The sequence below is a fragment of the Aythya ferina genome (genome assembly GCF_964211825.1).
Source record: "Aythya ferina genome assembly, chromosome: 12".
Classification (NCBI taxonomy): domain Eukaryota; kingdom Metazoa; phylum Chordata; class Aves; order Anseriformes; family Anatidae; genus Aythya; species Aythya ferina.
In genome coordinates, this window is record NC_140308.1 from 9,119,794 (window position 1) to 9,144,579 (window position 24,786).

At 37.1% G+C, this 24,786-nt stretch overlaps 1 long non-coding RNA gene across 1 annotated transcript in view; it reads right to left on the reverse strand.

The window, feature by feature from the left end:
- The window catches only part of LOC311443515, a 42,058-nt gene that overhangs the window by 8,567 nt on the left and 8,705 nt on the right, over positions 1-24,786 (reverse strand). The window contains exon 2 of the long non-coding RNA XR_014697304.1: positions 5,081-5,202. This is a non-coding gene — a long non-coding RNA (uncharacterized lncRNA). The remainder of the gene's footprint in view (positions 1-5,080; positions 5,203-24,786) is intronic.

A 24,786-nucleotide genomic window follows, 5' to 3' on the forward strand; every position in this document is an offset into this window, starting at 1 on the left:
GATGTGCACCTTCATTTGTATAAGCAGGACCTTCACTCATTAACTCAGTGTAGCCTGCTCATGTGACCATGATTTTTCACTAGTCATTAGCAAAGAAAATTCTTTTGCCATTTGCATTACTAAACAAATTATTTCTTTAACTCTATTCACATCACGCTTCTAATTTTAAACGGCATTTCTAATACATCTTAAACAGGTATGTTGAAAATTTAAAAATTTTCTCCTATTTGAAACCCTACAACTTTCAAAACTACCTGAACTGAGCAGATCCTATTGTTGTTTGTTGCCAAATTTTCAGAAAAACTTGTAACAAGGAGCTAAGAAGATACTGAGTAAACATTTCACAGCACGATCTCAATTACAGCAAACTTACAAGTTCAGAATGAACCATCACATGTTTTGCTTCAGAATGAGGTGGACTTACCTATCCAGACAGATTCTGTTGTGCAAGTAACCAGAGGAGGTCAGAACCCGACTCTAAAATAAAGAACCTGAACTTGAAATCTTGAACTGGGACTTCCATGATCTGGTGTCTGATATTGAATTCTGAAATAGATAACATCACGATCAAGGAAAAGCTAAGGGCCTCAGACTTGTAGAATTCTCCACCTCTGAAGTCTGCGAAAACATCTAGGATCTGCACAAACTAGAGCCTGAAAAGAATTCCATGAAGCCTGAAGTCAGTCAACTCTGTTTCAGTCAGAAAACTCAAGAAGCCAGCTTATTTGTTTTGCTTTTATTTCAGTATCTCTTCTTCTAAATGTTCCTCCCACAAAATACTTTATAATTCTAGGCAATGTTGAAAATCATAATGAAAATCTTTCCAAAATAAACTTTCCCCAGAATACGTCTATCAAAGTTTGGGATCCCTCCTTTGAAAACAGACACTACCTCGGAAATATGAGGTCACTGACTTGTTTCCTAATTGAACATCTGAGAATCAGGTTTCCATTGCCAGGAACTTTATACCAGTGAAGTAATTTTCCCCACCTCTCCAACACCTCATAACCCACCTCACTGTAACCAAGAAATAAGAAGGTACCTGACGTTTTCCACAAGTATTCTGAATCTGCTTTCATATAATATTTTACCCCCATTTTGGGTAACAATTTAGCTTAATTGTGCCAAATTATCAGCAGACCATCTTTTGCTTGAAAACATTTTCTTCTCTCTACTGTCATTTTTACAGGCAGCTCAGCAAATAATTTTATGCTACTGCAGTCACACAAGGCAGATTCTAATATTGATCTGAATTTTTCCCTTGAATATGATTTGCATTCTTAGCCTGATCTATTTTTTTTTTCCTCCCATAGAACATGATTTACATTCTTATGTCTGGCTGCTTCATTTTAAAGCCATCTTGAGAAAGTCTCTTTCTAATCATCCTTCTGAATTCATATGGGAATAACTCTTCGTACCAATGCTTAGGAGAGGAAAACCTCAAATAAATTGACGCTATTCTTGCAGACTATAATGACTGGAAACTGTATTTGTTGATGGAAATTAGAGACTTTTTTATAGCTTACTAATAATCTAGCTCTGGGACAGCTAATTACTAAGGATTGTCATGTCTGAATACTGAGGAAATGCACTGAATCTTCCAGCTGGTCTAAGCAGGAAGAAAAACCACTACCAAGATCAGCCTAAGGCCACCATTGTGCCCTACTAGTTGCCAGCGTAAGAACTTGCTTTGCATAAAGCAAAGGAGATATATTTTCCTCAGATTAAACATAGGTGGGTTGGGGAAAATGAATTTCCCCGTAAGCATGGCCTATTTCTCCTTGCCTTTGCTACTCATTGCAGATGTGTCAGATGGGACACACTTGTTCATGGGTCTGAACGTGCCTTCTCTCCCAGGAGCCTGCTGGGCACTCTCTGTACTTGCTTACGTGGCTAGCTCCTCCTTCCTGAGACACGGAATTGCACCATTCAGCTGACACAAACCACTGTATGCTTTAACGAAATGAACGGGGAACTAATAAAAATTGGGGTGTTTAAGTCTCATTAATTTTGCCCAAAAGTACACATGGGGAAAAGGATCAAAGATGTTGTAAACCCAATATAACATTTGACACATTAAGTGTTCCTCCTCTTTGGCAGAGGAACCCCCAAACCCAGAAGTAACCTAAATAATCCACTTTTATTGCAGAATGTGCCCTTAACCACAAAATGCAGCATATGCATTTAGGAAGGATTTCCTAATAAAATGCAGATAAATCCGGGCATTTACAGGACAATTATTTTTGCCATGAAAAAAATCATTATAGAATGCAAAGCGTTCAGGATTTAGTCCATCACTAGAATTAATTGGCTGATCTTACACAGCATTTTAATCTACAAATTAAACGTTTGAACTAAATCACATTTACCTGAACCATATTTTATCAGGCTTTGCAACTTCTTAGGCTTTGTATTTGCCCAAACAGAGCTGAACCCCAAAGTTAATAGTTTAATCACCTTATGCCTGTACTTCACAGTAAGTTAAGAAATGCAGAAAACTTTAGAGGTTGATTCAGATCTTTGGTAAGATAAAACACCCTCCAGAGAGGCCTGAACTGCCTTCTGGAGGTGTCTGTCTCTTCATTGATTATATATTAAAAGGATGATGAGGAGGTTCCCAAACTGTGCAGTCAGAAGGGACGTATCTGTGCCTGAGCATTCTTGGTCCTTTGCCAAAGTGGGCCTTTTCATCTATAACATACTTTACATCACCACTTCATTAATGTTCACATCAATATGCTCAGAGGTTGTGGCAAAGTCTTTGCTGAGACGAGAGAAACCAATGAGCACTGTCACAGTATATTCAATGGAGTTTGCCTCTTCCTTTGTAAAAGCACAGAAAGAAATGTGCAAGAATTTGGCTACAACTACGCTACGAAATATTTCTGATTGTTTTATACATGCAATTTTTCATTATTGCTGTTCACATTATTTATCTATTTCCTTGTTACTATTATGCTTTTAGACCCCTGTCTTGCTTATGGAAGTCTTCGTATTTTGGAGGCACATTAATTTCCTTTCTGTTCTTCCAGAGCAGTTTCTTGGTGTCCTTCAAGCTGCTGTAGCCCTTTAGTTTGTGCATTTGGTTCCTGGTTCTGTGCTACCTCTTAGTGGTTAGAGGTCATAGAGATTTCTTTTATTTTATTTCATATTTTAAGATGCTTGCTTTCCCCATTATTTTAAGGCGTTAAATAATTATGCTCTTCTTCTACATATCATGAGACAATTAATGGGCTGATTTTCTACAAAGGTCAGTCCTTTGAACTGTGTGGTAGGATCATGGGAATAGAAATGAGGCACATTAGCTATCCTGATTTCTCAGTCTCAAGAAACTACATATTTCTGAAAAATCTTTCAACTTAATCAGATTAGCAGAGGGACTTAATCCTCTAAAATACTGATTGCTCCTCAGTGCTTCTTTTTTATACTCTGTACTGCTGCATTAGTGTCTTTCACATTCAGCAACCTTCTTTGCCTAATAGCACTCTCAAATAATTCTTTCCTGTGTTTTGTATTTTATCAATGAAAATACTACAGAACAGGGAAGACCAGGAACCTAAACAAGCACTTTTAAAAATAACCAAAAATCCTACCATAAACAGGCAAGCTATGGAATCAATTTGTTACTGACATAAATTTAGTATCATCCAAAGTCATATTTTTATTTATACCTGTATCATGTAAATAGTTTTTACTTGGCATTGATATGAAAGGTTTATTCATTAACAGCTTCTATCAGCTATTTCACTTCCTTTACAAATCTTTGGAAGATGTGTATGCGTTTTACAGTTATGCTCGTTCGTTCATTGAGTGAATTCATGTCATTTCATACATGATATTATGTAATATATATATTTACATATATATATATATATTTCTTTATATACATAAAGAAAGAAAAATATAGAATACTAAAAGGAAGATGACAAGTCCAGCAGCTAGTTACTTTAACCTAACAATGTAACATTGCAGTTTGTACTGTGTTTGGTTTGTTAGGAAATCTAGGGACTCTAAAAAATTTTTAGTCCATGAATTTGGTAGTCTCAATCATCAACAAAATGCTTTGTCAATAATTAAAATGTCGTGAGTCTTATGGCAGTTCTAAAAACAACATCAAAAGTAAAGCAACAGTTGATAACTGAGATTGCAATTAAACCAGACAAAAAACAACCCTTTTCAAGACCAGCATAACTATATGGACACTAAGAGCCCTTAATTTTATATGACATACATGTATGCATGATGTACATGTATGTATGAACGGAGGATGGGGCCTAAGGCCTAACAACTAAGAAAACAACATTCAGAAAAGGCTTTTGAGTACTCAAAAACCTACTCCACCTTGTTGGCTCACTCTTTAGTGCAGCCTGCCTGTATTCATTACTCCCACAATGAGTCAAACAGAAAGAAACAGAAGAAAAGTTGCACCTCTACACAAATGTGAAAATCTCTTCTACCTGTGGGAGCAAGGAGCTTTGGAGAAATGTGAAGTAATGTGCAGAAGATGATCAGTGAATCATAACTTTTGCAGTGTGACAGCAGCAACTGTGTGCAAGTGTCTACGTATTATACAATGTGACTCTGTGAGCAGCCCCAGGGCAGACTAGAAACTGTCAGTTTAAAGACTGAATTATCTTCTTAAGGCAAATACGTAACTGCTGTTAATATCAGGATTTTCACAAGTACACCAGGAGAAAAAGGGGTTGACTTGAGAAGGGAGGTGTGAAAGATAAGGCACAGGGTTAGCTATAAGATATGCAGTGATAATTTTGTTTTTGCAAAAAGAGAGGACAGAAGAGTTCGGAATTACTAGATTAGAAGACATTTAACAATCTTCAAAGTAGGATAGAAGAGAGTACATTAGAGGATGCCTTCAGTATGAAAAATAAATTAGCTATGACACATGAAATGGTTAAAGACACTGAAAATAAGCCATGTTAATTTGGAAAAAGCTATGAACAGGGGATGTATTCACTAAAATTATATCGCTCTGCTCCAGTACTAGCAAATGTGAATCACAGAATCATAGAACATGCTTCTGGGAGAGGCAGTTAGATGTGTCACAGCTTCAAATACTTACCTTTTAGTGTTTGGCTTGCTGCTTTCTTGCCTTCTCAGTGCAGAGCTTGCTTCTTTGTACACATCAGTCGCAGTGCAACCTGTTCTGGTTCTATTCTTGAATTTCATTCATATGTCCCCAGCCTAAGAAGAAGAGGATGTTAATTAGACAAGAATATCAGTCTAGTACATGAGGTCAAGCAAGGACTGCATATAGGCTAGTGTGACCAGAGAAAGACAAAAGGAAAGCAACATTTCTGATCTGAAGGATCTTTCTAAAATCTCAAGAAACTGAACGGATACTGGGGGAGCTTATAGCTGCGCTGCAATATTATACTAATGAATGCCTTAAAAAATACACAACACAAGAAATAGGCATAGAGACTGTGCAACAAAATGTTAAAATGTTCTCCAAACAAGCCCTGCAATCATGAATACAGAGCAACAGAGAATTTCATATTTAGACTTATTCAAGTTTTCTGAGTCACAAATTAGCACTTTTAAGAGCTTATCTTTTTCCCAATTGACTTTAATCAAGTGTTTCAGAAGCTGGAAAATGTTTTAAGTGAATAGAGCTCTTAAGCAGAGAGCCTAGGGAACAGAATAGCAGCTATTTTGTACTCTCTTTCAATGTTTTTGATTTGTTTTTTTTTCTTTGTTCTTGCGTTTTTATGGTTTTCAACACAAGTGAAGCACCACAGCTGTAGGTTTCACAAATGAAAGAGAGGTACAGGCACAAAGAGACCCTTGGGGGGACAAGTTCAAGCAAAAATTCAAAATAATTTTCTTGACAGTGTCAAGCTGATGATCTTTTAAGTGCTCACTTTGCTATGATCTCTAATACACTTCATGTAGACATGAGACTGATACTCTCTAAATGACAGAATCCCTTTGTTTTCCAATATATTTAAATAATACCTCAGCCAATAAATAAATAAATAAATAAATAAAAACCCTTAATAATGCAGGCCTTCAAAGGGCTTCAGCTAAATGAATTCAGGCATCCTGGCTGACTTTTAAGGCAAATGGTCTTGGAGAATTTGATGAAAGCTTCTCATGAAGGCTACACGTGTATGGAAATGCAGCAGGCAAATCTTGAAAAATATTGCATCATTAAAGGTTGGACCTGGTGCTTAGGGGCATGGTTTAGTGGGTGACATTGGCAGTAGGGGTGATGAGTGCACTAGATGATCTTGAAAGTCTTTTCCAACCTTAATGATTCTGTGATTCTATGATGCAATTGCAGGCTCACGAAGCATTTGTTCCAATTACCAAGTACACTGAATTGTACCTAAACATTCTCTTCAACATACTGTCATTCAGTCTTTCCCATGGTGCCTAACACACCACAGTGTATTTAATTATTTAATTATTAATTTGCACACATCTGCTTACTCTTCCTCCATCACCTGGAGTAAAACACTGCTGCCTGCCTTGCCTTTGTTTCAGAGCTGCAAGCCCAGCCTAGATGAAGATCTGAAGCATCTTTCTCACTTCTGTATGTAAGCTTACATATCTCTGCCATGAACTCTAACAAATTTAATTAAAATCAGCAAACAATGGAAAATTAATGCTTGCTATTGATACACACTGTGAGAGCTTTCAGCCTACTGCTTGCTTAGTACAATGCTACATTAGGATCCTTTAAACTGAACAAAGGCGATGGGAGCCAGCCTAGACATGGATAGAATGGCTCTGAAAAACTGCTCACGGGCTTCACTGTGTGTTTCTGCTGGTATCATGACAGCCCTTGCTCTCACTCTTGAAAATGTGCTTCCTCAGAACAACAGAAGTGAGTGGAGATCTGGGCTGTACCACGATGCAGATGCTCTCTTGCTTCAGCTGCCTTATTGCAGAGTGCTCCCGAGCCCAGCCTTGTGCATCACATGTGCAGGAAGCCAGGTTACCCAGAGACCCAATGCTCACCAAAGGCAATCGACATGGTTTTCAGAAGCTCTCAGAAGCGTAATACATGCAGCTGGAGTCTGTCACTTAAGTTAAACAGACAGTTACAGTTCAGCACGAGACGAGGCCATTTGCCATGCGTGTGCGCACACTCGGGGCATGTAATATCTTTCAGCATTTAGCATGACAGGTCAGCTCTGGTTGATCAAACTCCTGAACCAAACTCCCTCTGCTCAGATGATGTTTTGCCTGACCAAATTATTCAGGATTTTGCTGCAGTCTGTCTCCCACAAAAGCATAAAGCCTTAGTCTGTCTCCCACAAAATGTAACCTTAGATATAAGGTTACCTCACGCTTCTGCTCATTTTTGTGCCACTGAAGCATTACCAGAAAATAACTCCTAAAATGAGGAACCAATAGTGAAAAATCATTATTATTACAAAACATCTTTGTCTTCTAAAACCGTACCTGTAAAGCTACATTTGAAAAGGTTACTTTCTCAAAAAAACATATAATGTATTTCATTAAATCGAGAGAATAAAATTAGGTACCAGAGCTGACAAGACTAATGACAATGCTGTTCAGTGCAGTCCCAGTGCCCAATGGAGATTAGGTTATCAGAGCACCAACACCAACTTGAGGAATGTCTCTTGAAGTCCTTATGATTTAACAATTAATAGGAGGATTTGTTTGATAGCTAGATGCAGCCAGATAAAAAGGACATTCAGTTCCAATTACCCATTATTTTGACTATAACAGATTAACAGCATGCTTTGAAGCATTTTATATCCAAACCTGTATAATTGGAAGTGAAAAAATTCAATTCACCAACTTCACTACATTTTAAAAAGAATACTCAGTTCCCTTTTAATAACAAATGTGCAAATATTCCTGACTTTGAACTGAAAGGATGAAAGATACAAGTCAAAACCTGGGAACCAGTGATGATCATTTTCTATTTTAACAATTCTAATACTTACACAATATTTTTATGATGGTTTGCAAATATTTTTTATTGCCCTCACTGGTATACATTAAATTAGTTCACAAATGTTCATCCCGCTGAAACTAGTAACAAACATCTTGTTTCTTTTTTGAGAGCTCATCTTTATTAATTGGGTCTCTTAATCCTGACCCTCTTAATTGTTAACAGCAAAGGAATGAAGAGACCTGGAACTGTGTCTGATGTGAATTACAGCTACTGAATTTGCTCTGATTTCATTATAAGATTTATTTTTGTGTTGAGGCACAATATTATTTTTTCCTACCTGTACTTCCCATTGAATGCGGAACGCTTCTCTCACTCCTTTCTCTAAAAATCTGCCTCAAATTCACCCCAACTTGTTTTTGGAAACTTTCCCATTTCAGAAAATTCAGAATGGTTTGGATGTTTCTATTGTACATTTCTCTTAAAATGCTGTTATGACTATTATTATTTAGAAAAATACACAGCTCTTAATATTATAATAATTGATGTATTGTACAATTTAGTTAGACCAGGGAAAGCTGATTTTCCATGGCACTCAACAGAAGCTGCATTTTCTTTTTTTTTCACAGACAGACCTTTAAAATTACTTTGGTGAATGACTATGTGCTTTTTAGGAGAAAGAAAATGATCTGTTCATTTGTAGGGGACACTTTTCATAAACATTCTGACTACGTGATGATACAAAGCTGCATATAAATTAGCGTGGGCTGAAAATGATGTCCTATCTGGCAAGTAGTAGTGGATCTGGAGTTACACAATATTTTCAATTTTAGGAATTGGTTCCCATTAAAATATCTTTTTAATTACCTTGGTATTTACCATCTTGTTAGCTACATTTGTATTTTTCTGATCTAGTCACAACAGCTATACATTTCCTTCAAAAGATAAAAGTTGTCCTCTTTTTATAAATTTGTTTGCATCAGGTTTGAAACCTTACAGAAAACATCAAATATGCCAACAGTTGACAGTAAAATCAGAAGTAGTGGTTTTAAATATATATTCTAAAATAATCAAAAGGGTTCTTTGATGCCTACCTCAATAATTGCTTACTATGTTTTACCCTTATAAAAATGTGTCTTTGCTTTACAGATGAAATGAAAACTCTTAAAAGATGTTTTAAATGAATAATTCAAACAATGATTGACAATATAATTGTTTATATTTTTCACATTAGCGTATTCACTTTATTCCTTCAATTTATAAAACAAGTTATCATTCTCTGTGATATTTATAAAAGTTGAATAAATAAAAGAAACTTTGTAAAGATGTAATTTTTTTTTACACTGTATTTGCTAATCTGCTCCCATTATTTTAGTTCTTTGAGAACTTCTGGTACCACTTGCATGCCACGTTTGGCGGGATTTGAGCTATAGTAAGAAAATACATAAACATTGGCAATTAAATTGCCTTATCAATTTTCTGCAGCTTATTAAGTTGTTTTATTGTAAAGGAAGATTAGTGTCTTCAGACGAAATAGGAAAATACCTAAGCAGGAGTCCATGCATTAAAGCTGTGATATCTTGTACAAACCCACCTCCTGAATGAATTCTTAAAGAGACACAACTAAATTAACATGGGAATGTAGGGAAGTAAAATGAAGTAACAAGCTGAACAAACAAAAATGAAAATATTAAGATGGAATTGGAACATCTTTCATATGTGCAGAAGAATCTCTTAGGGAATGAACTATGCATCTTGCGATGCAAAAATCTTATACAGAAATCATAATAAATACAGAAAAAATGGACAGCCAAAAAGCTACAAATAGATTACAAACCCACTAAGAATAAAAGTATGTTTGGGGAGAAAAAAAAATTATATATATATATATATATATATATATATATATATATATATATATAATTTTTTTATATATGTAAGAACAAAACAAACAGTAGCAAAGGAGCAGCTACAAAGACAGCAAATGGAGACCACGACCCAGAATTACGGTTTACAAGGACAAAAAGGACTTTGAAGTTACGAGCTTGGCAGCAGCAGCAGAAGGGACAGCTCATATAAAAAAGGGAACATGGAGGGAGTTGCTTTCATGTCAGCATAAGCAGCCTCTCCCTTTATCCTTATTTCCCTGTACTGCATTAATGGCCAAGGACCAAATCCCATTCAGAGTAAAGGGCAGTTCCCAAGCTGAAGATGCAGCATACAGCTCCCATCATGTACTTCTCACAAGGCCATAGGACTAAAGCCTTTCCTGACATAACGTCTTAAATTACATTTTGAGTCTGTAAATACTCTAACTTCCCCAAAGCCATCCCAGTGCAAGACTAGATTTGAGAAATGCACTGGCTAGATCAGCTAGCGGGTATGTGAACCATTACAGGCATCTAACACAAAGATGTGAGGTTATGAATTCGTGCTATTCAGAACACAAAATGAGATTCAAATTTGACCACAGTAATCACTAAGTGGAAATTTGAATTAGACAAATATCTATGAAAGACTTTTGACAGTAGTTTTTAACTCAATATTCACAGAAGTGATACTTCCTTAAATTTCTGAATATACTTTTTCGAAGCATAAGTTCAGCTTGGAGAAGCAGAGCCTGAGAAAATCAACTAGTTAGCTAGTGTTAGACAAAGCCATACATCATGGCTGTGAAGAAGTTGAATGAACAGTTGAGTTTCAGCAGATCAATTCTGATTAAATTTTAGAGAGAGGAAAAAAAAAAAAAAAAGCACTGCAAAAATTCTCCTGGGATCAATGCCACCTTCCCAGTTTTCAGCCAGACAGTTATGTTTAAAAATATTTTGTTCAGAATTCAGGCATCTGCTTTGCTCTGTGTTTATTTTGCAGGTTTGTGGTAGAGGGAGTGGCAATGGTTGAGGTCTGTTGTGTACAATTCTTGGCTGCCTCTGTCTTCTTTGCTTTTAATTTATTAACTTATGTGACTGATTGAGAAAGACATGTAAAAATTTGCTAAGATGTAATTGTGATTTGAACTAATATTAAGTACGTGCTTAACTATTTAATGGGATGAAAGCAACAGTCACTCTACTATTTGCTTGTTTACTTACACTTGTGCTGAACTCAGTTCATCACTTTAAAAAATACATACAAAACTTTGTTAATTCAATTAAGGAGCTGAAAGCACGCAGTAAGGCGAGACAAAACATCATCCACAAAGTAAGTGACTTTTTTTTCTTTCATTGCAGCAACACACCAAAGCAAAAGGACGCATGACCAAAGGGTGGTTATCATTTCCAGTACCACTGCATTCTGGGGAAAAGCTTTATCATGTGTTGAGTTCAGACAGAAAGTAAGTTCAAAGGGCAGAAGGTTGCTTAAATTGATCTCTAACTACTAACACAGGAAAGGAGGAATGTACTGGAGAAAGGAAGAAGTCAAAACAAATCTAAATCAGAGGGATTTATATGCTGGTAGCAAACTAAGCTGCCTTAAAACCTTGGCTAGTAAGGGTATTAATATAAACGCATATTGTTCTGGTGGGGAGGAACATGTTCCTCTCTCTAAAGCGAAGAACTTCACAGCATTTATGTGCTCTGCTGCTCTCATAAATGATACTTTATGGCATCGATTCTGTCAACACTGTTCCTAATCCTGACATTTGCTGACATTTTCCATTTTGTAAAATAAAAAGAGTTTAAAATTTCTGGCTTTGACCTTGACATAATGAACTGATGGATCACAGCAAAGAAATTGAGATAGTATCATCAAATTTGTTCCAATCCCTCCTTTTGGTGCTATCAAAACTGCAGATTAAATTATAGTTTTTATTAGAGATGCCTGGAAAATGTATATTCTTTAGTATGGCATGGGGGTGTTGTAGAGGAAACACATACAAATGTGTCATCTAATACTGAGACAGAAGTCCAAATGTAAAGTAATTCAGGGAAAGTTTCCAGAAGAAAATGCTTTTAGAGTCAAACAACTAGGTGTTTGGGATTTTCTTTTTGGCTTGCCCAATTTAACAACATTGCTACAATCTAAATGAATATCCAATTTAAGATCTAGAGAGCTTCCTTTGGTGTTATGAATAAAAGCAAGTTGTTATGCTGTCTCCTGGATAGGCAAGAGCTTGGCACTTTGAATACTGAGAACTTGTTTATTGCTAAACTAAGTCTCATGTTAGCTTTGATGTGTCAGATCAAGTCCTGTGTTGCCAGCAATCAGTGTGATCCAGGGCAAGTCACCAGAGTGCTTATGCAGATAACGCTCCCCACCGAAAATTAATAATCCAGTTAGGTAGAATTTGGAATAAAATGCAGAGGTATTAAAATGCATATAGTACTTCGAAGTGTCTACTCCGTGTGATTCAGGGGCTAATCAAGCCTGGTGATAGCCAAAAGGCAGACAGAAAGCAGTTCCTTTTCCCTCCTTTAATCCCCCTCTTACCAGTAAAAGCACATCATAAATAGCGCAGAGCCATACAAAAACTTTAAAAGAAACCACGAAATGTGCAGATGTGATGCAGACACTTGTTTCTGCCTTCTATTAGTTAAAACAAATGTCAATGCTTGTATTGCAAGGCCTGTGATGAATCAGATGAACTGGGTTGATGGCATCATTCATGTAATGCCTACACGCACCCCTTCTTTGGACAATTTCAAGGGTGAAGTGCATATGAATTGAGAATGGGAAATAAGTTTTCTAATTTGCTTGTAATACAGTTTCTTCACTGTATTACTACCCATTCTCCTCTTGTTCTGTCTTTCCTCCCTCATCTGTGAAAGATCATCTCAGAAGAGGTTTTTGTACTGAAATTTAAGCTTCTATTATTTTTAACATATATTGCCTTCACATATTACACAGACTGAGGAGAACAATCGTGGCCAACACCCTGACAGAGCTAACATGCAGTCAGTCTGTCTCCAACCATCCAGAATTAATATAAGGTGAGGAATGTCAGCTGTGTTTGGAGTAGCATCCTTCCAAACAGTATGACAAGCAGTCAGTAACTGACAGCACAATTTATTCCTTCAAGGCAACACAGGGAGCCACAGCAATGGTCAGTGAGAAACCATCATCCTGTAGGATCTGTATAGTGTTTGGTAGCCTACCTTACACATAAATTGGTCATGAGCCATGATTCATCAGAGTAACTTGAAAATGGTTTTGCAGGGATGCCACTGGACTCATACGTCACCTAGAAAGGGCCCTCCTGAATTGCTGTGGCCAAGCTATTACGAATACCAATTCCCAGTGAGTTTCTACAGGAAATAGAGGGAATGCTGAAGGTGAAAAGAACTGAAGGACAGGGGATAGAGAGGGGAAGAACTGAGTGGCAGATGGAAAAAAAAAGGGTGGGGGGAGACTAGAGACTGAAAGGTAGGAAGGAGCTAGGAAAAACAGAGGTTAGCAGAGACAGGGAACTAGTAAGGATCATGCTGGGAATAAGAAGACTAAAAAGGTTTAAAGATTGTTACTGTCATTTTAGCCTTTCAAGTTCCTCCATGTGTTTCTCCCGTATCAAAATCTAATTTGAAAGATCAAATCTTGGCTTGGTAACACCAAACTTTCTTTGCTTCTGCGTAAAACTACTTGCCTCTTTCATTAATTGTAGATAGATTGATGTTTACAGATGCTGCAAGTGCAAACAAAGCTTTACCCAGCTTGGTTAAGGCTTCTTCTGTCAGTCCCTGTCATCTGCTCATGCCAGAAGGGTGAAGGGAGGGCTCTTCACCTCAGCGTGAGCCAAAGCTCACAGAGCTGAAGGTTGGCAAAGGGTCTAAACAGTTGAAAGAGGCATCTGCTTTTTACCACAAAAATGACCATAACTTTTTTGATAGATAATCCAGACTGAGATTATCTGTAAATTTCTTTCATGAAGAAATCTATAGAATTGAAAAACTGAAACATGACAATGATCTCAGAGGCATTTGTCCACTCTCCCACATCTTCAGGCAAGCCCAAGGACAAGTCTGCAAAAGACTGACAGCGCTGGTTTCAATGTTCCTTATCCTCAGCATGATCCATATTGGCAGTTTTAACTTAAATCTACTGCTTTGTCTTCCGAAGAGGGACAAGTGCTTTAAATAAATCTTCTCTTCCTGTGATCTGTGTTAGCACTTCATTTTCTCTAAACTGAGTGAAGAATTTATCCTGATTTAACAGACATCGGGGAGACACGGCAGTAACAGCACTGGTCATGAGATCTTCAGGACTGCTCCAGAATAGCTTGCAGCAAATGTCTTGGGTCAGCAGTTTAAGCTACATTCAGAACAGAACAAAGATAAATTCCTCCATGTTGTATACTAGCATCTTTGTGTCTCAGTCAAATCTTATTGGAGTCAGAGAAAATGACCTGGGCTGGACCTTTTGCCTGTCAAATAAGGCTGCTTTCCCACACTTCACAAGCATCATGTTTCTTTCTGGTTGCTTGATAGCAACCAGTAAGAGAAATTTGAGGAAGAGAACTCAAGACAGATATGTCTACCTGCATTTTCTTGGCTGGCTCGGATAGGAAAAACAGTTCTTTAGAGTCATCAGAGTCCATTAGTAAAAACATAATATCCAGTGCAATGAAAATTCCTGAGAACTGCTTCTCTTAAAAACGTACTCTAAGTAAAAATTGAAATCGATGTCCCACAAAGAAAGAGAGAAATACATGACTACATCACAAAGATGAAGAAGAAAACTACACTGTGCTGTGAAGAGCTATGTCAGTGGGAAAAGGCTGTTTGCTTATTTTTATTTTCCCTCTAAAATTGCAACTGTCGTGTAAACTCTTTAGTATAAAGATCAGAGCTAGTCACTAAAGTGCTAGTCAGAAATGCCAGGCACTGCAGAAATCAGAATTTTAATTTGAGTTTTGAATAGAATGAAGCCTTAACATAGCTCTCAAGCTATTTAAATATGGAAAAAATTAGCTGAATGAATAAAAGAAAATAACACAGCTGGTGACTATTTAAAAAGGAAGAGCTAGACCGAGTTTTTGAAAGTTCAAACAGGGACATTCAGAAATAAGTTCTTATAAACTATGCAAAATCAGATGTTGTACAAATAAACAACTGTATATCTATTCATCTCTTCAGATCAAGGCTTTGACAATAATTAATCGTAATGAAGGTTTCTCCAAGAAAACTCAAAAATATTTAACTCTGAAAAAGCCTACACATGTTTGGTTAAGTTCATATATATGTGTGTATACATATATATATATTTATACACACACATTTGAAAGCAATTTAGTGCAAAGTACTTCTAGAAGCATCTCTTCTTTCTGTACATTATTTATCTTCACTGAATTATTTTGTAGCATCTGGAAAGACTAATTTAGGCAAAAAAAATTTCCAGCTAAAACTAACATCCAATTTTTTTTTTTTAATAGTTTTTTGGACTCCAGCAACATAATAGCTACTCACAGAGTATACACAGACTGCTCCACCCTCATGCAGGGCTGACTTGCAGCAGCTGTCCAACATATGTCTCTCAAGTAGTTTATTTTGCCATCAGAGCATTACAAAATGTAAAGTTTTTCCATACTGCAGGCAAAAGACTTAAGTGGGTCAGGATCAGCATATTAACCTGAGCTCCTTCGCATCCTGCACACTAACAATTCTACCTCCCCAAAGAAATGCATTCCTTCTTGTACAGAATCCCAGCATTGTTCAGCAGAATTTATCTGCCAAAAACAACGCATCTAACTTTTAAAAAGGGAGAGAGAAAAGAAAAAAGGGGGTATACTAAACTCAGGAGCTGCGCAGATGAAAATCTCCAAGTTGTTCATGCACTGATAAAACTGAAAGGCCCACTGATATTTGCGTGTCTCGCCCATCTGTACAGCCCTACTAACTGACCTCTTTCCCACTACTGCTAAGCGTATGGATAATGCACTGCCTTTTGTTCTAGTAATGTGCATAGTAGTTCCCTTTGCTTCATATTTTTACAGCTTGCATAGGTTCACTTATTTTGATGTCAAAGTCTCTCCTGCAAACCATCCATTTATTTTCACAGCAAACCCTTTGGGGCTTAGCCTGGGTTTTCTGATAAAAACAACTTTTTAAAGAATATTTTCCTTTCCTGAATTTTCCACTTACTCCTTTACAAGATACCATGGCCCCACAAAAACCTTTAGCAGTAAATACCTGGGCTAAGCCTACTCTAGATCAGCTAGATGAGGAATGGAGGAAAAACAAGACTGCTAAAGCTTCCACTTCTGCCCCAACAGAGAAGCAGCACAGCCATGCCCTTTCCTGGGATAGGATCTTGCTGGTCCTTGGTCCAGCAATGAATCAGGACCATGCTCGTTGCCTGTCAGCCAAGGACAGCCACAGGGAAAAAGCAGTCCTTTGGGAATCACTTTCTGTTATTGTGGCTGGAGGTCATATCTCATCTTGAAAATGTTAACTCATTTCTTCTTTAACAAAGAAGGGGCACATTACTCAGGAGCCTCTGACACGATACTGGAGGTCTATCCAGCCTTCCATTCACCTTCCATTTAATGCACGATTGCTTTTTCATTTCTTTTTTGAAACCTGTTCACATTCTGAATTCCACATTGGTTGTATTTATCATTGCTGGAGTTTTTAAACCTAGTCAACAGGTAGAATTTTCCAAGATATCACAGCTTTAAAAGCCCAGGTTGCTGTTTTAGACTCTTTCCTACAGTATTGAGTCTAATCATTTCCAGTACCACTGAACAACTTAATAGGCTGCAAAAACTTGATAAGACAATGTAATTGCCAGCTTTTATGTATATTCTTAAAATAGCTACATTCCTCGTAGAGGTTGTACAGGATATAAGTGTTAGCCGAAACAATTAAAGAACTGAAACAATAGAAGCAGATTAGAGAATTATAACATGCAAAAACTATTAAAAATTCCAAACAAAACGTCCTTATTCCTTGCCTTGCATAAATAACAATTTTAGATACTGGAACAAATTACTCAAAACCAAAAAATCTGGTTCACTATGAATAATGAAGATAATATATACCAGTGCTACAAGAAAAATAGGTATAAAGCATCTTGTATCAGTTCAGGTAACTGAAGCTCCTGAAACATTGAACTTTATCTTAAACATTTCAGGTATTCAAGCCAGTGGAAAAATACAATCATTTATGTGTTCCAAATAGTGGTGTCCAACACACAACCAGTTAGAAACTCCCAAAAGCAAAAAATCAGCTCCCGTAAATAATTATGTAACTATGAAAACAAATGGGATTCAAGAACTACATTTTTCCTCTAACCTTGACTTCTATCAATAAAGTACATTTTATTCTGTGTATCTCTTGATCACACTTTAATATATGCTTTTTAACAACATTGACAGGAAGCAATATAGGTTAACTGTTCTATTATGCATCATATTAAAAAGACAGCAAGGTTTTTCAGGGGGAAAGAAATGGTAAAATAAAAGAGTTTGTAATAAAGTGATTTGGAAGAGACTAAATTAATCTTACATTCCAATCAATCTGCAAATGAAAAGATACTTGACTCAATCTGTCAGAAAAGTCAGACAGGTACCTGATCAACTCAATGGAAATCCTTTTATAAACTCAAGCTATGATGAATACTGTAACCTTACTTGAAGAAACGGCATGCCTTATCCTCACAGGCATGGTAATAGGGATGAATTTTCAAGTCTGAATAACCTGATCAAGGCATTTCTTTATTTCATGAAAGAAATGACTCCATTAAGTGTTTAATCAAACAGCACTGTTCTATTAAATGATGAGACCTCTAAAACAATGATCTTGAGAGCTCCCCATGATGGAAAATTTCCAGATTATATGACTAGAGGAATCCTGAATATCTGCTCAGTGTAATAAGTCTGCATAAGGAGAAAAATAATCAAATTAGAAGGAGATTTCCTATCGGTATTTCTGCTGACTTCCTGTAACACAAGTTTATGCTGTTGGGATAATCAACGTGAAAGATACACAGGTAAGCACAGCAAAGGCAAAGCAGACCAAATTACTTTACAGCTCTATCTTTGCTCACCTGAAAGACCAGGTCAACTTTAAACTTTTCCAGTACATTTGGTAATCAGATACTTCATTACCTTCTGCCTCCATATGCTACATTACAGAAAAGCAATAGGGTAGTCTAATACGTTAAGGATGTTTAGATCTTATTTCAGTAACATCCAGAAGCTGCAAACCAGCTGCTGCTTAGAAGTCAGTACGACATTACTACAGTCATAGGTAGGGCTCAGCTCTAGCCACGCTAGCTTTTTTTCTCAAGTTCAGGTACTGATGAAATCTATTAAAAAGCATCATGAAAACCAGCAGTCTAGCTGCCTATCTCATCCAAATCCCAAATGGGCTTTCCAGTCTATGCTTTGCTCAGTGATCTTGCAGTTACTATGGTGCTGAATCCCAAGCACTTCCATTTTCTCAGGTTGCTGTACTCAGCCCCTCCTGTAGCTACGCTACAAAGTGGGGCAGTGTGACAACAGGGGGCTTCACCATTTTCCCCTCTAATGGCATTCTTCCTCTGCAGGAGGGGAAAGCTGGCCCCGAGCCCTCATGAAGGGTGCGCGTACTGCAGTGGGTGCTGCCTCTTGCACAGGTGGCAGCCTACCCATCAGCCAGCACTGAACACAGAGCCGCCACACTGAGCTGGTTTCCTCCAGCATAGACGTGCTTCGTTCTGGTGTTCCCTTCATATGTTGACAGCTCCACATTTAGATGGAAGCTGTGCAAAAGACTGCACGCAAGCACAGGAAGCTGGCAGTAAAATGCAGAAGGACATAAAAAAAAAAATGGTACAGGGGTAGACTTTAAGGTAAAAGTTGAGGGCATCCTTTCCCACCGTGAATGAGAATGTATCACTCCATATTAAATACACATGCTAAAACATACAACTTGTTTGGGAATCAGACCTCGCAGACAGTTCACGCATTTTAGTAGAAGATGCTCACTGATGCCAGGACAAGGTTTTGCCTTAGTCATGTTGAACAATAAGGTTAACAGCCCGATGAAAATAATGTTTTGTCAGCTGATGTCAATCCCTTGGCTTAGCTTATATTGGAAATTGGGTGAAGAGGGTATTCTAGGGAAATACCACATTCACTCAATATTAGGAGGTCCTGGAAGCTCCCTGAGAAAGGCAAGAACGCGAGCACCTGCTGTGCTTTTCCTGAAAACTTGTCATTTGCCACATGGAAAAAAAGAGACAGACAGAGGGAGGGGAGGTGTTGAGTCCTAGCGTGGGTAGTTGTGTTGCTGACATTTAGCAACAGTAGGCTGACTTTCACTGCTGAAAGTGAGCCAGAAAGGCTCAGAAGAAAGTTTGCAGTATCTGAGAAATACTGAAAGAGAGAAACTAAAATATTAGGCAGAACAACACAGCAGTTGGTATTTAAATGACAAGCAGATACCAAGTGTGGAACAAGGTAACTATGGGAACTTCCTCCAATTGCTAAGAGGTGACTGCAGTTCAAGGGCATGGTCTGCTGTTCAGTACTTTTATGGAAGTTTGTAAACCAGGTTCTCAGCTTGTGGGCTGACTTGGCCCTAAGCGAACCCATCTTGATTTACACCAGCCAAGAATGTGGCCTTAGCACATTATTAGATTCATGGAGATAAAGGATATATGTCATGGTGTTAGAAATAAGTCAGCTTATAACAGTTAAAATGAATAAATAAATCCAATTTCAGAGCAGCTCCTGATCTCTGGAGGGTATTATAACATAGCGACAGTGATTATGATAGCAAGTAATGATAAAACATGCCAGCAGATACAAAAAATATGTCTGAGACCACAGAACAAAAAAAAATCTGACATTTAAGATCCACCAATCCATTTTGATATTGTCTATTCACATCTAAACAGCTGCTTTGGGAAACAATGATACAGGAAGGGCCTCTCAGTCTATGAATATGTGACACAAACTGATTCAATATTGTCATGAGCAACTTTTCAGTTCCAGTACTGAAGTTTTTATTATCACTGCTGGAAAGCCATGCTTACCAGAACCATTCTGTTGCCCATCACTTAAAATAGAGCCTTACAGATATTTTTTACATTAAAACACATTACCATTGTTCAAATAAGGCTTAATTTACAAAAGCTAGTAGCTTTGGGTACAGCCTAAAGGAGTTGTACTTTTCTTGGTTTGATCTAGGTTGACTTGCCATGATAATTTTGTTTTCTTTCTTTCTTTCAGTTTTGTGTACACTTTTAAATTCTTTGTTCATGTGGACTCTGTTCTGATGCATGAGCAGAGGTTTCTGAAAAATGTCAAAGATAACTTGGTCAGGAAAACATGAGAAAATCTGAGATTCTGGTAGCCACATCATCCTTGGCTGAAAGGATGCTGCTAGATAAAAACTGGAAAGATAACGTATTTTTTTTCAAATTTAGCTAGTGAGAAAACACATAAACGTGATGATTCTAGTAATTATAAAACAGGTAAGTGGTTCCTCTGAATAATAATAACAACAATAAAATGCAAAAGAAAAAACTATGAAAATTTTAAAGAAAGGCACACACTAACTTCAATAACATACACCTCTACTGCCTAGAGTCTATGGCTTTCTCCCTTCCCAGTAAGTTTTGGGATCTTTCCTGTTGAATAGGGGCCATTGTCACAAGAATTCTGCATTAATATTCTCCCCATAAAGGCACAACTGTTCTAACAGAGAGCTGGCAGCAGAATAACTCTTATCTGCAAAAAAGAATATCATTATGGGCACCAATAAGAAAGAAGTAGATGGAAGGATGCTGAAGAAAGAACCGAAAACCGCTACACGAAGATAAATTATTTACACAGAATTCCATCTAGGAGCACAAAAATCTTTTTTAAAGTCACATTCTTTTAAGCCATAATTTCAGAATAGAAACAAAGAGGTGCTGAAAGATAAATGATAGTCTTAAAACTACACACAGTGCACTTAGCAAAATAAGGGAAGAGTAAGGAATATGAACAGTATACAAAATGCTAAAAGTAACGAACAGGAAGATATATCTAAGCCATATTCATTGGCATTAGTTTTTGTTTAACAAATGTACAATTGATCTTTTATCATAAGCTCGTCACATTTAGTCCAAGCTCTATCTGGGGAGTTAGTTGTGTATGTGCCAACTTTCATAAGTGAGACATGGTTATTAGGCTTTTAAATAAAATATGTGAAGCTCAGAAAATGGTTGATATCACTTGTGCATTTTAATTGAATTACTGGGGTAAAAAAAGGTATTTTTATCACATCGCATCTTAATAGAGCCTCTGGATTAAATGCTAATTAATTTGCCACCAAAATTTGCTGTTAATCAGTTGCATGTCAGGATACATTCTGAGTGACATTTAAATTATAAAGTATAGTGGGATTATCTCCACTCTTGCAAATTACCTCTTTATAAAAGTCAAAGTAAACATTATGCACTCACTAGAGATATCATTATTCTCCTGTTTACTCTCTGTATGATTCTTTGGATTATAGGTTGTCTCAGTCTATAGATATAACACTTAGATCAATTTGGAAAAAAAGGAGTTGCATGTTTTAAGGCTGACCGTTGAAGATACAGCCTCCAATGACCAACCTCATTAACCATTGTCTCATCAGGTTTGTGTGCAGCTGACAATCTTTCTCCACAGTAAAGACTAAATTGAACCTTCCACAGAGCACTGAAAATGCTGACGACTCCATCAGAAGTACACTGGCCCTGACTCATTATCTGTAGTTTAAAAACTACAGGAAAGAGATGTATGAGTAGAAGCTCATTTTCTATCTTACCTTTGTATGAAAAATGCCCATCAACTAAAGAGTTCAATTGAAGGAAGGTAAAGGAAAACAAGGCAGACAAACGGATGGATGAAGCAATTAAAAGAAGTAATGGATGAAGTATCTGTAACAGTATCACAAATAGCTACCATCATTTTATATTAAAAAAAATAATAGAAAGTTCATTTGATACATAAGCAAATCATTTTGTTGAAAGACGAAAAACTGGGACAAGAAAGGAGAGTATTAGTTCTAGCCTTCCTCATGTTTGAACAGTCTATTACTATTTTATAAAAATTATAATTGAAGTGTCAGCTCCTTTATGTAGTGTAAACTAAGGAAGGAGCCTTTATAATGGGACTCTGAATCATCAGACTGATATATTTTTTAAAGCCATTCGGTGAGACTCAGTGTGTATCATATACACCACCATATCTCACAGACACATCCTACTAAAGCGGGACATTGGCAGAAGAGATGAAGAAGATCTTCAGAACAAAATTCTAAATTTGTTAAAGCACAGAATTAATAAATTAATTAATTAATAATTAATAAAATACTAATTTCTTTTGAAATGGATAGGGTCCAGTGGTCTCAAATTTAGTCTAAAATCTAAATTAAAAAATAATAATAATAAAAAAAAAAAGAGAAGAATCTTGAGAAATGTCTCTCAAAACCTTGACTAATCCTGATTTTTTTGACACAATGAAAAAGAAAACAATGGCAGAGTATTTGTTCTCAATTACAGTTTTGGTCTCATAGTCACACTTTCCAATGATTTTGAACTTGGTCGCTAATCTAAAACCTACAACTGACTAAGTATAGATTTAGGGGTATAGTCAAGTGCAATTCATAAGGGAAAGGAAAATGTCTCTAGAATAGAAGAAAAAAAAAAAAAAAGCAAAACTGCCTGAGCATCCATGTACGTAAGAAACATTTTTTCATTTACCACTGCAACTGTTATTTATGTTAAACTGCTCCCAGATGGAGAAAAAATATCAAGTATGGAGGAAAGCATGTTGTATGCAGGGTCTTTTCCCTGTCCTTACCCAATTCAAGTAATCCTCACACAACCCACAGAGACCCAACCACTTGGATTTTGTGAAAAGGGTTCTTGTGGAGTAGACTCACCTTATTCCTTCTCTTTTGGCTCCACCATCATCGCTCAGCAGAAAGAAGTAATTGTCCTTATACATAGGTGGGAGAGTGAAATAGTTACCAAGGAAACAGGCTTAGTTTGACAGAGATTTGGAAACCCAAACCCAGCTGGAGATGGGAAATCTGAGTATCCTCCCCCAGAAAGCATTTGAAAACTAGATGCAATCTGGCAGCAATTAAAACACAGTTAACTCTTACCATTCTTCCCTTTGAAATTCATCTTTCATTTTATTTATCTACTTTTTAAAACATTCTCTCCTTTGGCTAACCAGATTCCAGTAGAACAGCAACAAACAATCCTGTAGGCCAACATCTAGAAAGGACACACAGATCTGATTTTCTAAGTTTAGAAGGAAGATTAGTCCTCTGTATTCAGGTGAGGAGAGTCCATGTTGTGCCCCTAGGAACACACGTGGGACTCTCACTTACATGAAATTCAATCAACATAAGTAAGACCAGATTTTCTCCTAAAGCTGGAACTCAGTCCAGAGTTCAGTACAGTACAGACATGCCATTGATTAGTTGGAGAGATGTTTTAAAAAGGATTAAAGGTGGCAGGATAGATCCTGAGCTGGTGTAAATCAGTGGCAGTCCCATTGATTTACTCCTGGCCAGAGGACAGCTAGTCTAATTTACACAAGCTAAGAATTTCAGGCCATTGCATTTGAAGATGCAGGCAGCAGAAAACAATACTGCACAGAGATGTATCAGCGGAATGTAAATATAACAACAAAACAAGGACGGGGAAGAACTGTTTTGAGGTGAAAAGTCCAAGAGTTAATGGCCTAGAGCTAGACACAAGAATATCCACCACAGACAGTAAAGGTGCATTTGAAAAGATGGACTTAGCAGAGTCTTTTCCTCGGAGAAAGGACAAACAAGTAACATCTCCAGGTGCTTTCCCTGGAAAGTTAGATTTCAATCTGAATATTGTCTTAACTTAAATTACTTAAAAGTGATGATAATTTTGTTTCATGTGTGATGTATTTGTTTTACTAATCCATGACTACAATTTTACCTTTACAGAAGAACTGCAGACTGCCCCCTGCTTTTTGCACTTATATGAAAAATATATACCAGAAAATTATGGAATTTTTCTTCAGTCAAGAATCTATGGATTCTTATCATAATGAGCTATGTGGAAGAGACTTAATGAAAATCCTCAGAAAAGCCATTGTTACAAATGAATAATGAGCACTTTTCACGGCTTAATTTTTTCTCCATACTTCAGAAAAAAGAGGTACTGCAATGAGGGAAAAATGGAGTTTTAGCTTAGGTGCACAGAAACATTCCCAGCTGAATTCATGAATAGTCTTTCCAAATCATTTTAAATGCCACAATTCTACATTTCAGATACTAGATTTCATTTATAAGGGCTTCTAAGCTAAAACCTTCATGAAAACAAAAACCAAATTACAATCATGGCAAAGTGAATTAAATTTAATTATTTTAACAGCTGCAATTGTGTCGAAAATGAACTCTAGCTAAGCCTTCAGGGATTTTGGTAAGATATTATCAAGGTTGTTGAAAATGAAAGTTGTTAGTAACCTGAGTTCACTGAAGGATGAGTGTTCCATTTTCCATCTCATGGGGATGCTCAAGCCGTGTGCAGGGCAAGTTCATCCTCTCACACAGCCCTGACCAACCCTCACCATCGCAGGGGGAAAGCAGGCACAGTCTGGCCTGAGCTGACATGGGCAGACTTCACCGGCTGATTATGCTCAAAGGTCCGAAGACCTTCCCAACAGCCAGATAGAGCACCACGTGCTCTCTCTGCCACCATGACCTACCACATGCAATGTATTCATCCCCATTTCCTTAGAGAGCTATTTCAACTGGAATAAGTTCCGTGGAGGTGCCCTGCTGTAACAGTGAGAAATCTTTCTCCTTGAAAAAAATAAATAAATAAATAACTAAATAAATAACTAAATAAATAAATAAATAAATAAAGATCACACCAAATCTGAGTCTTCTATGATGCATAACCCACCTGGGAAGCTTTGGTGGAAGCTTTTTTTCTCCCCCCCTTCC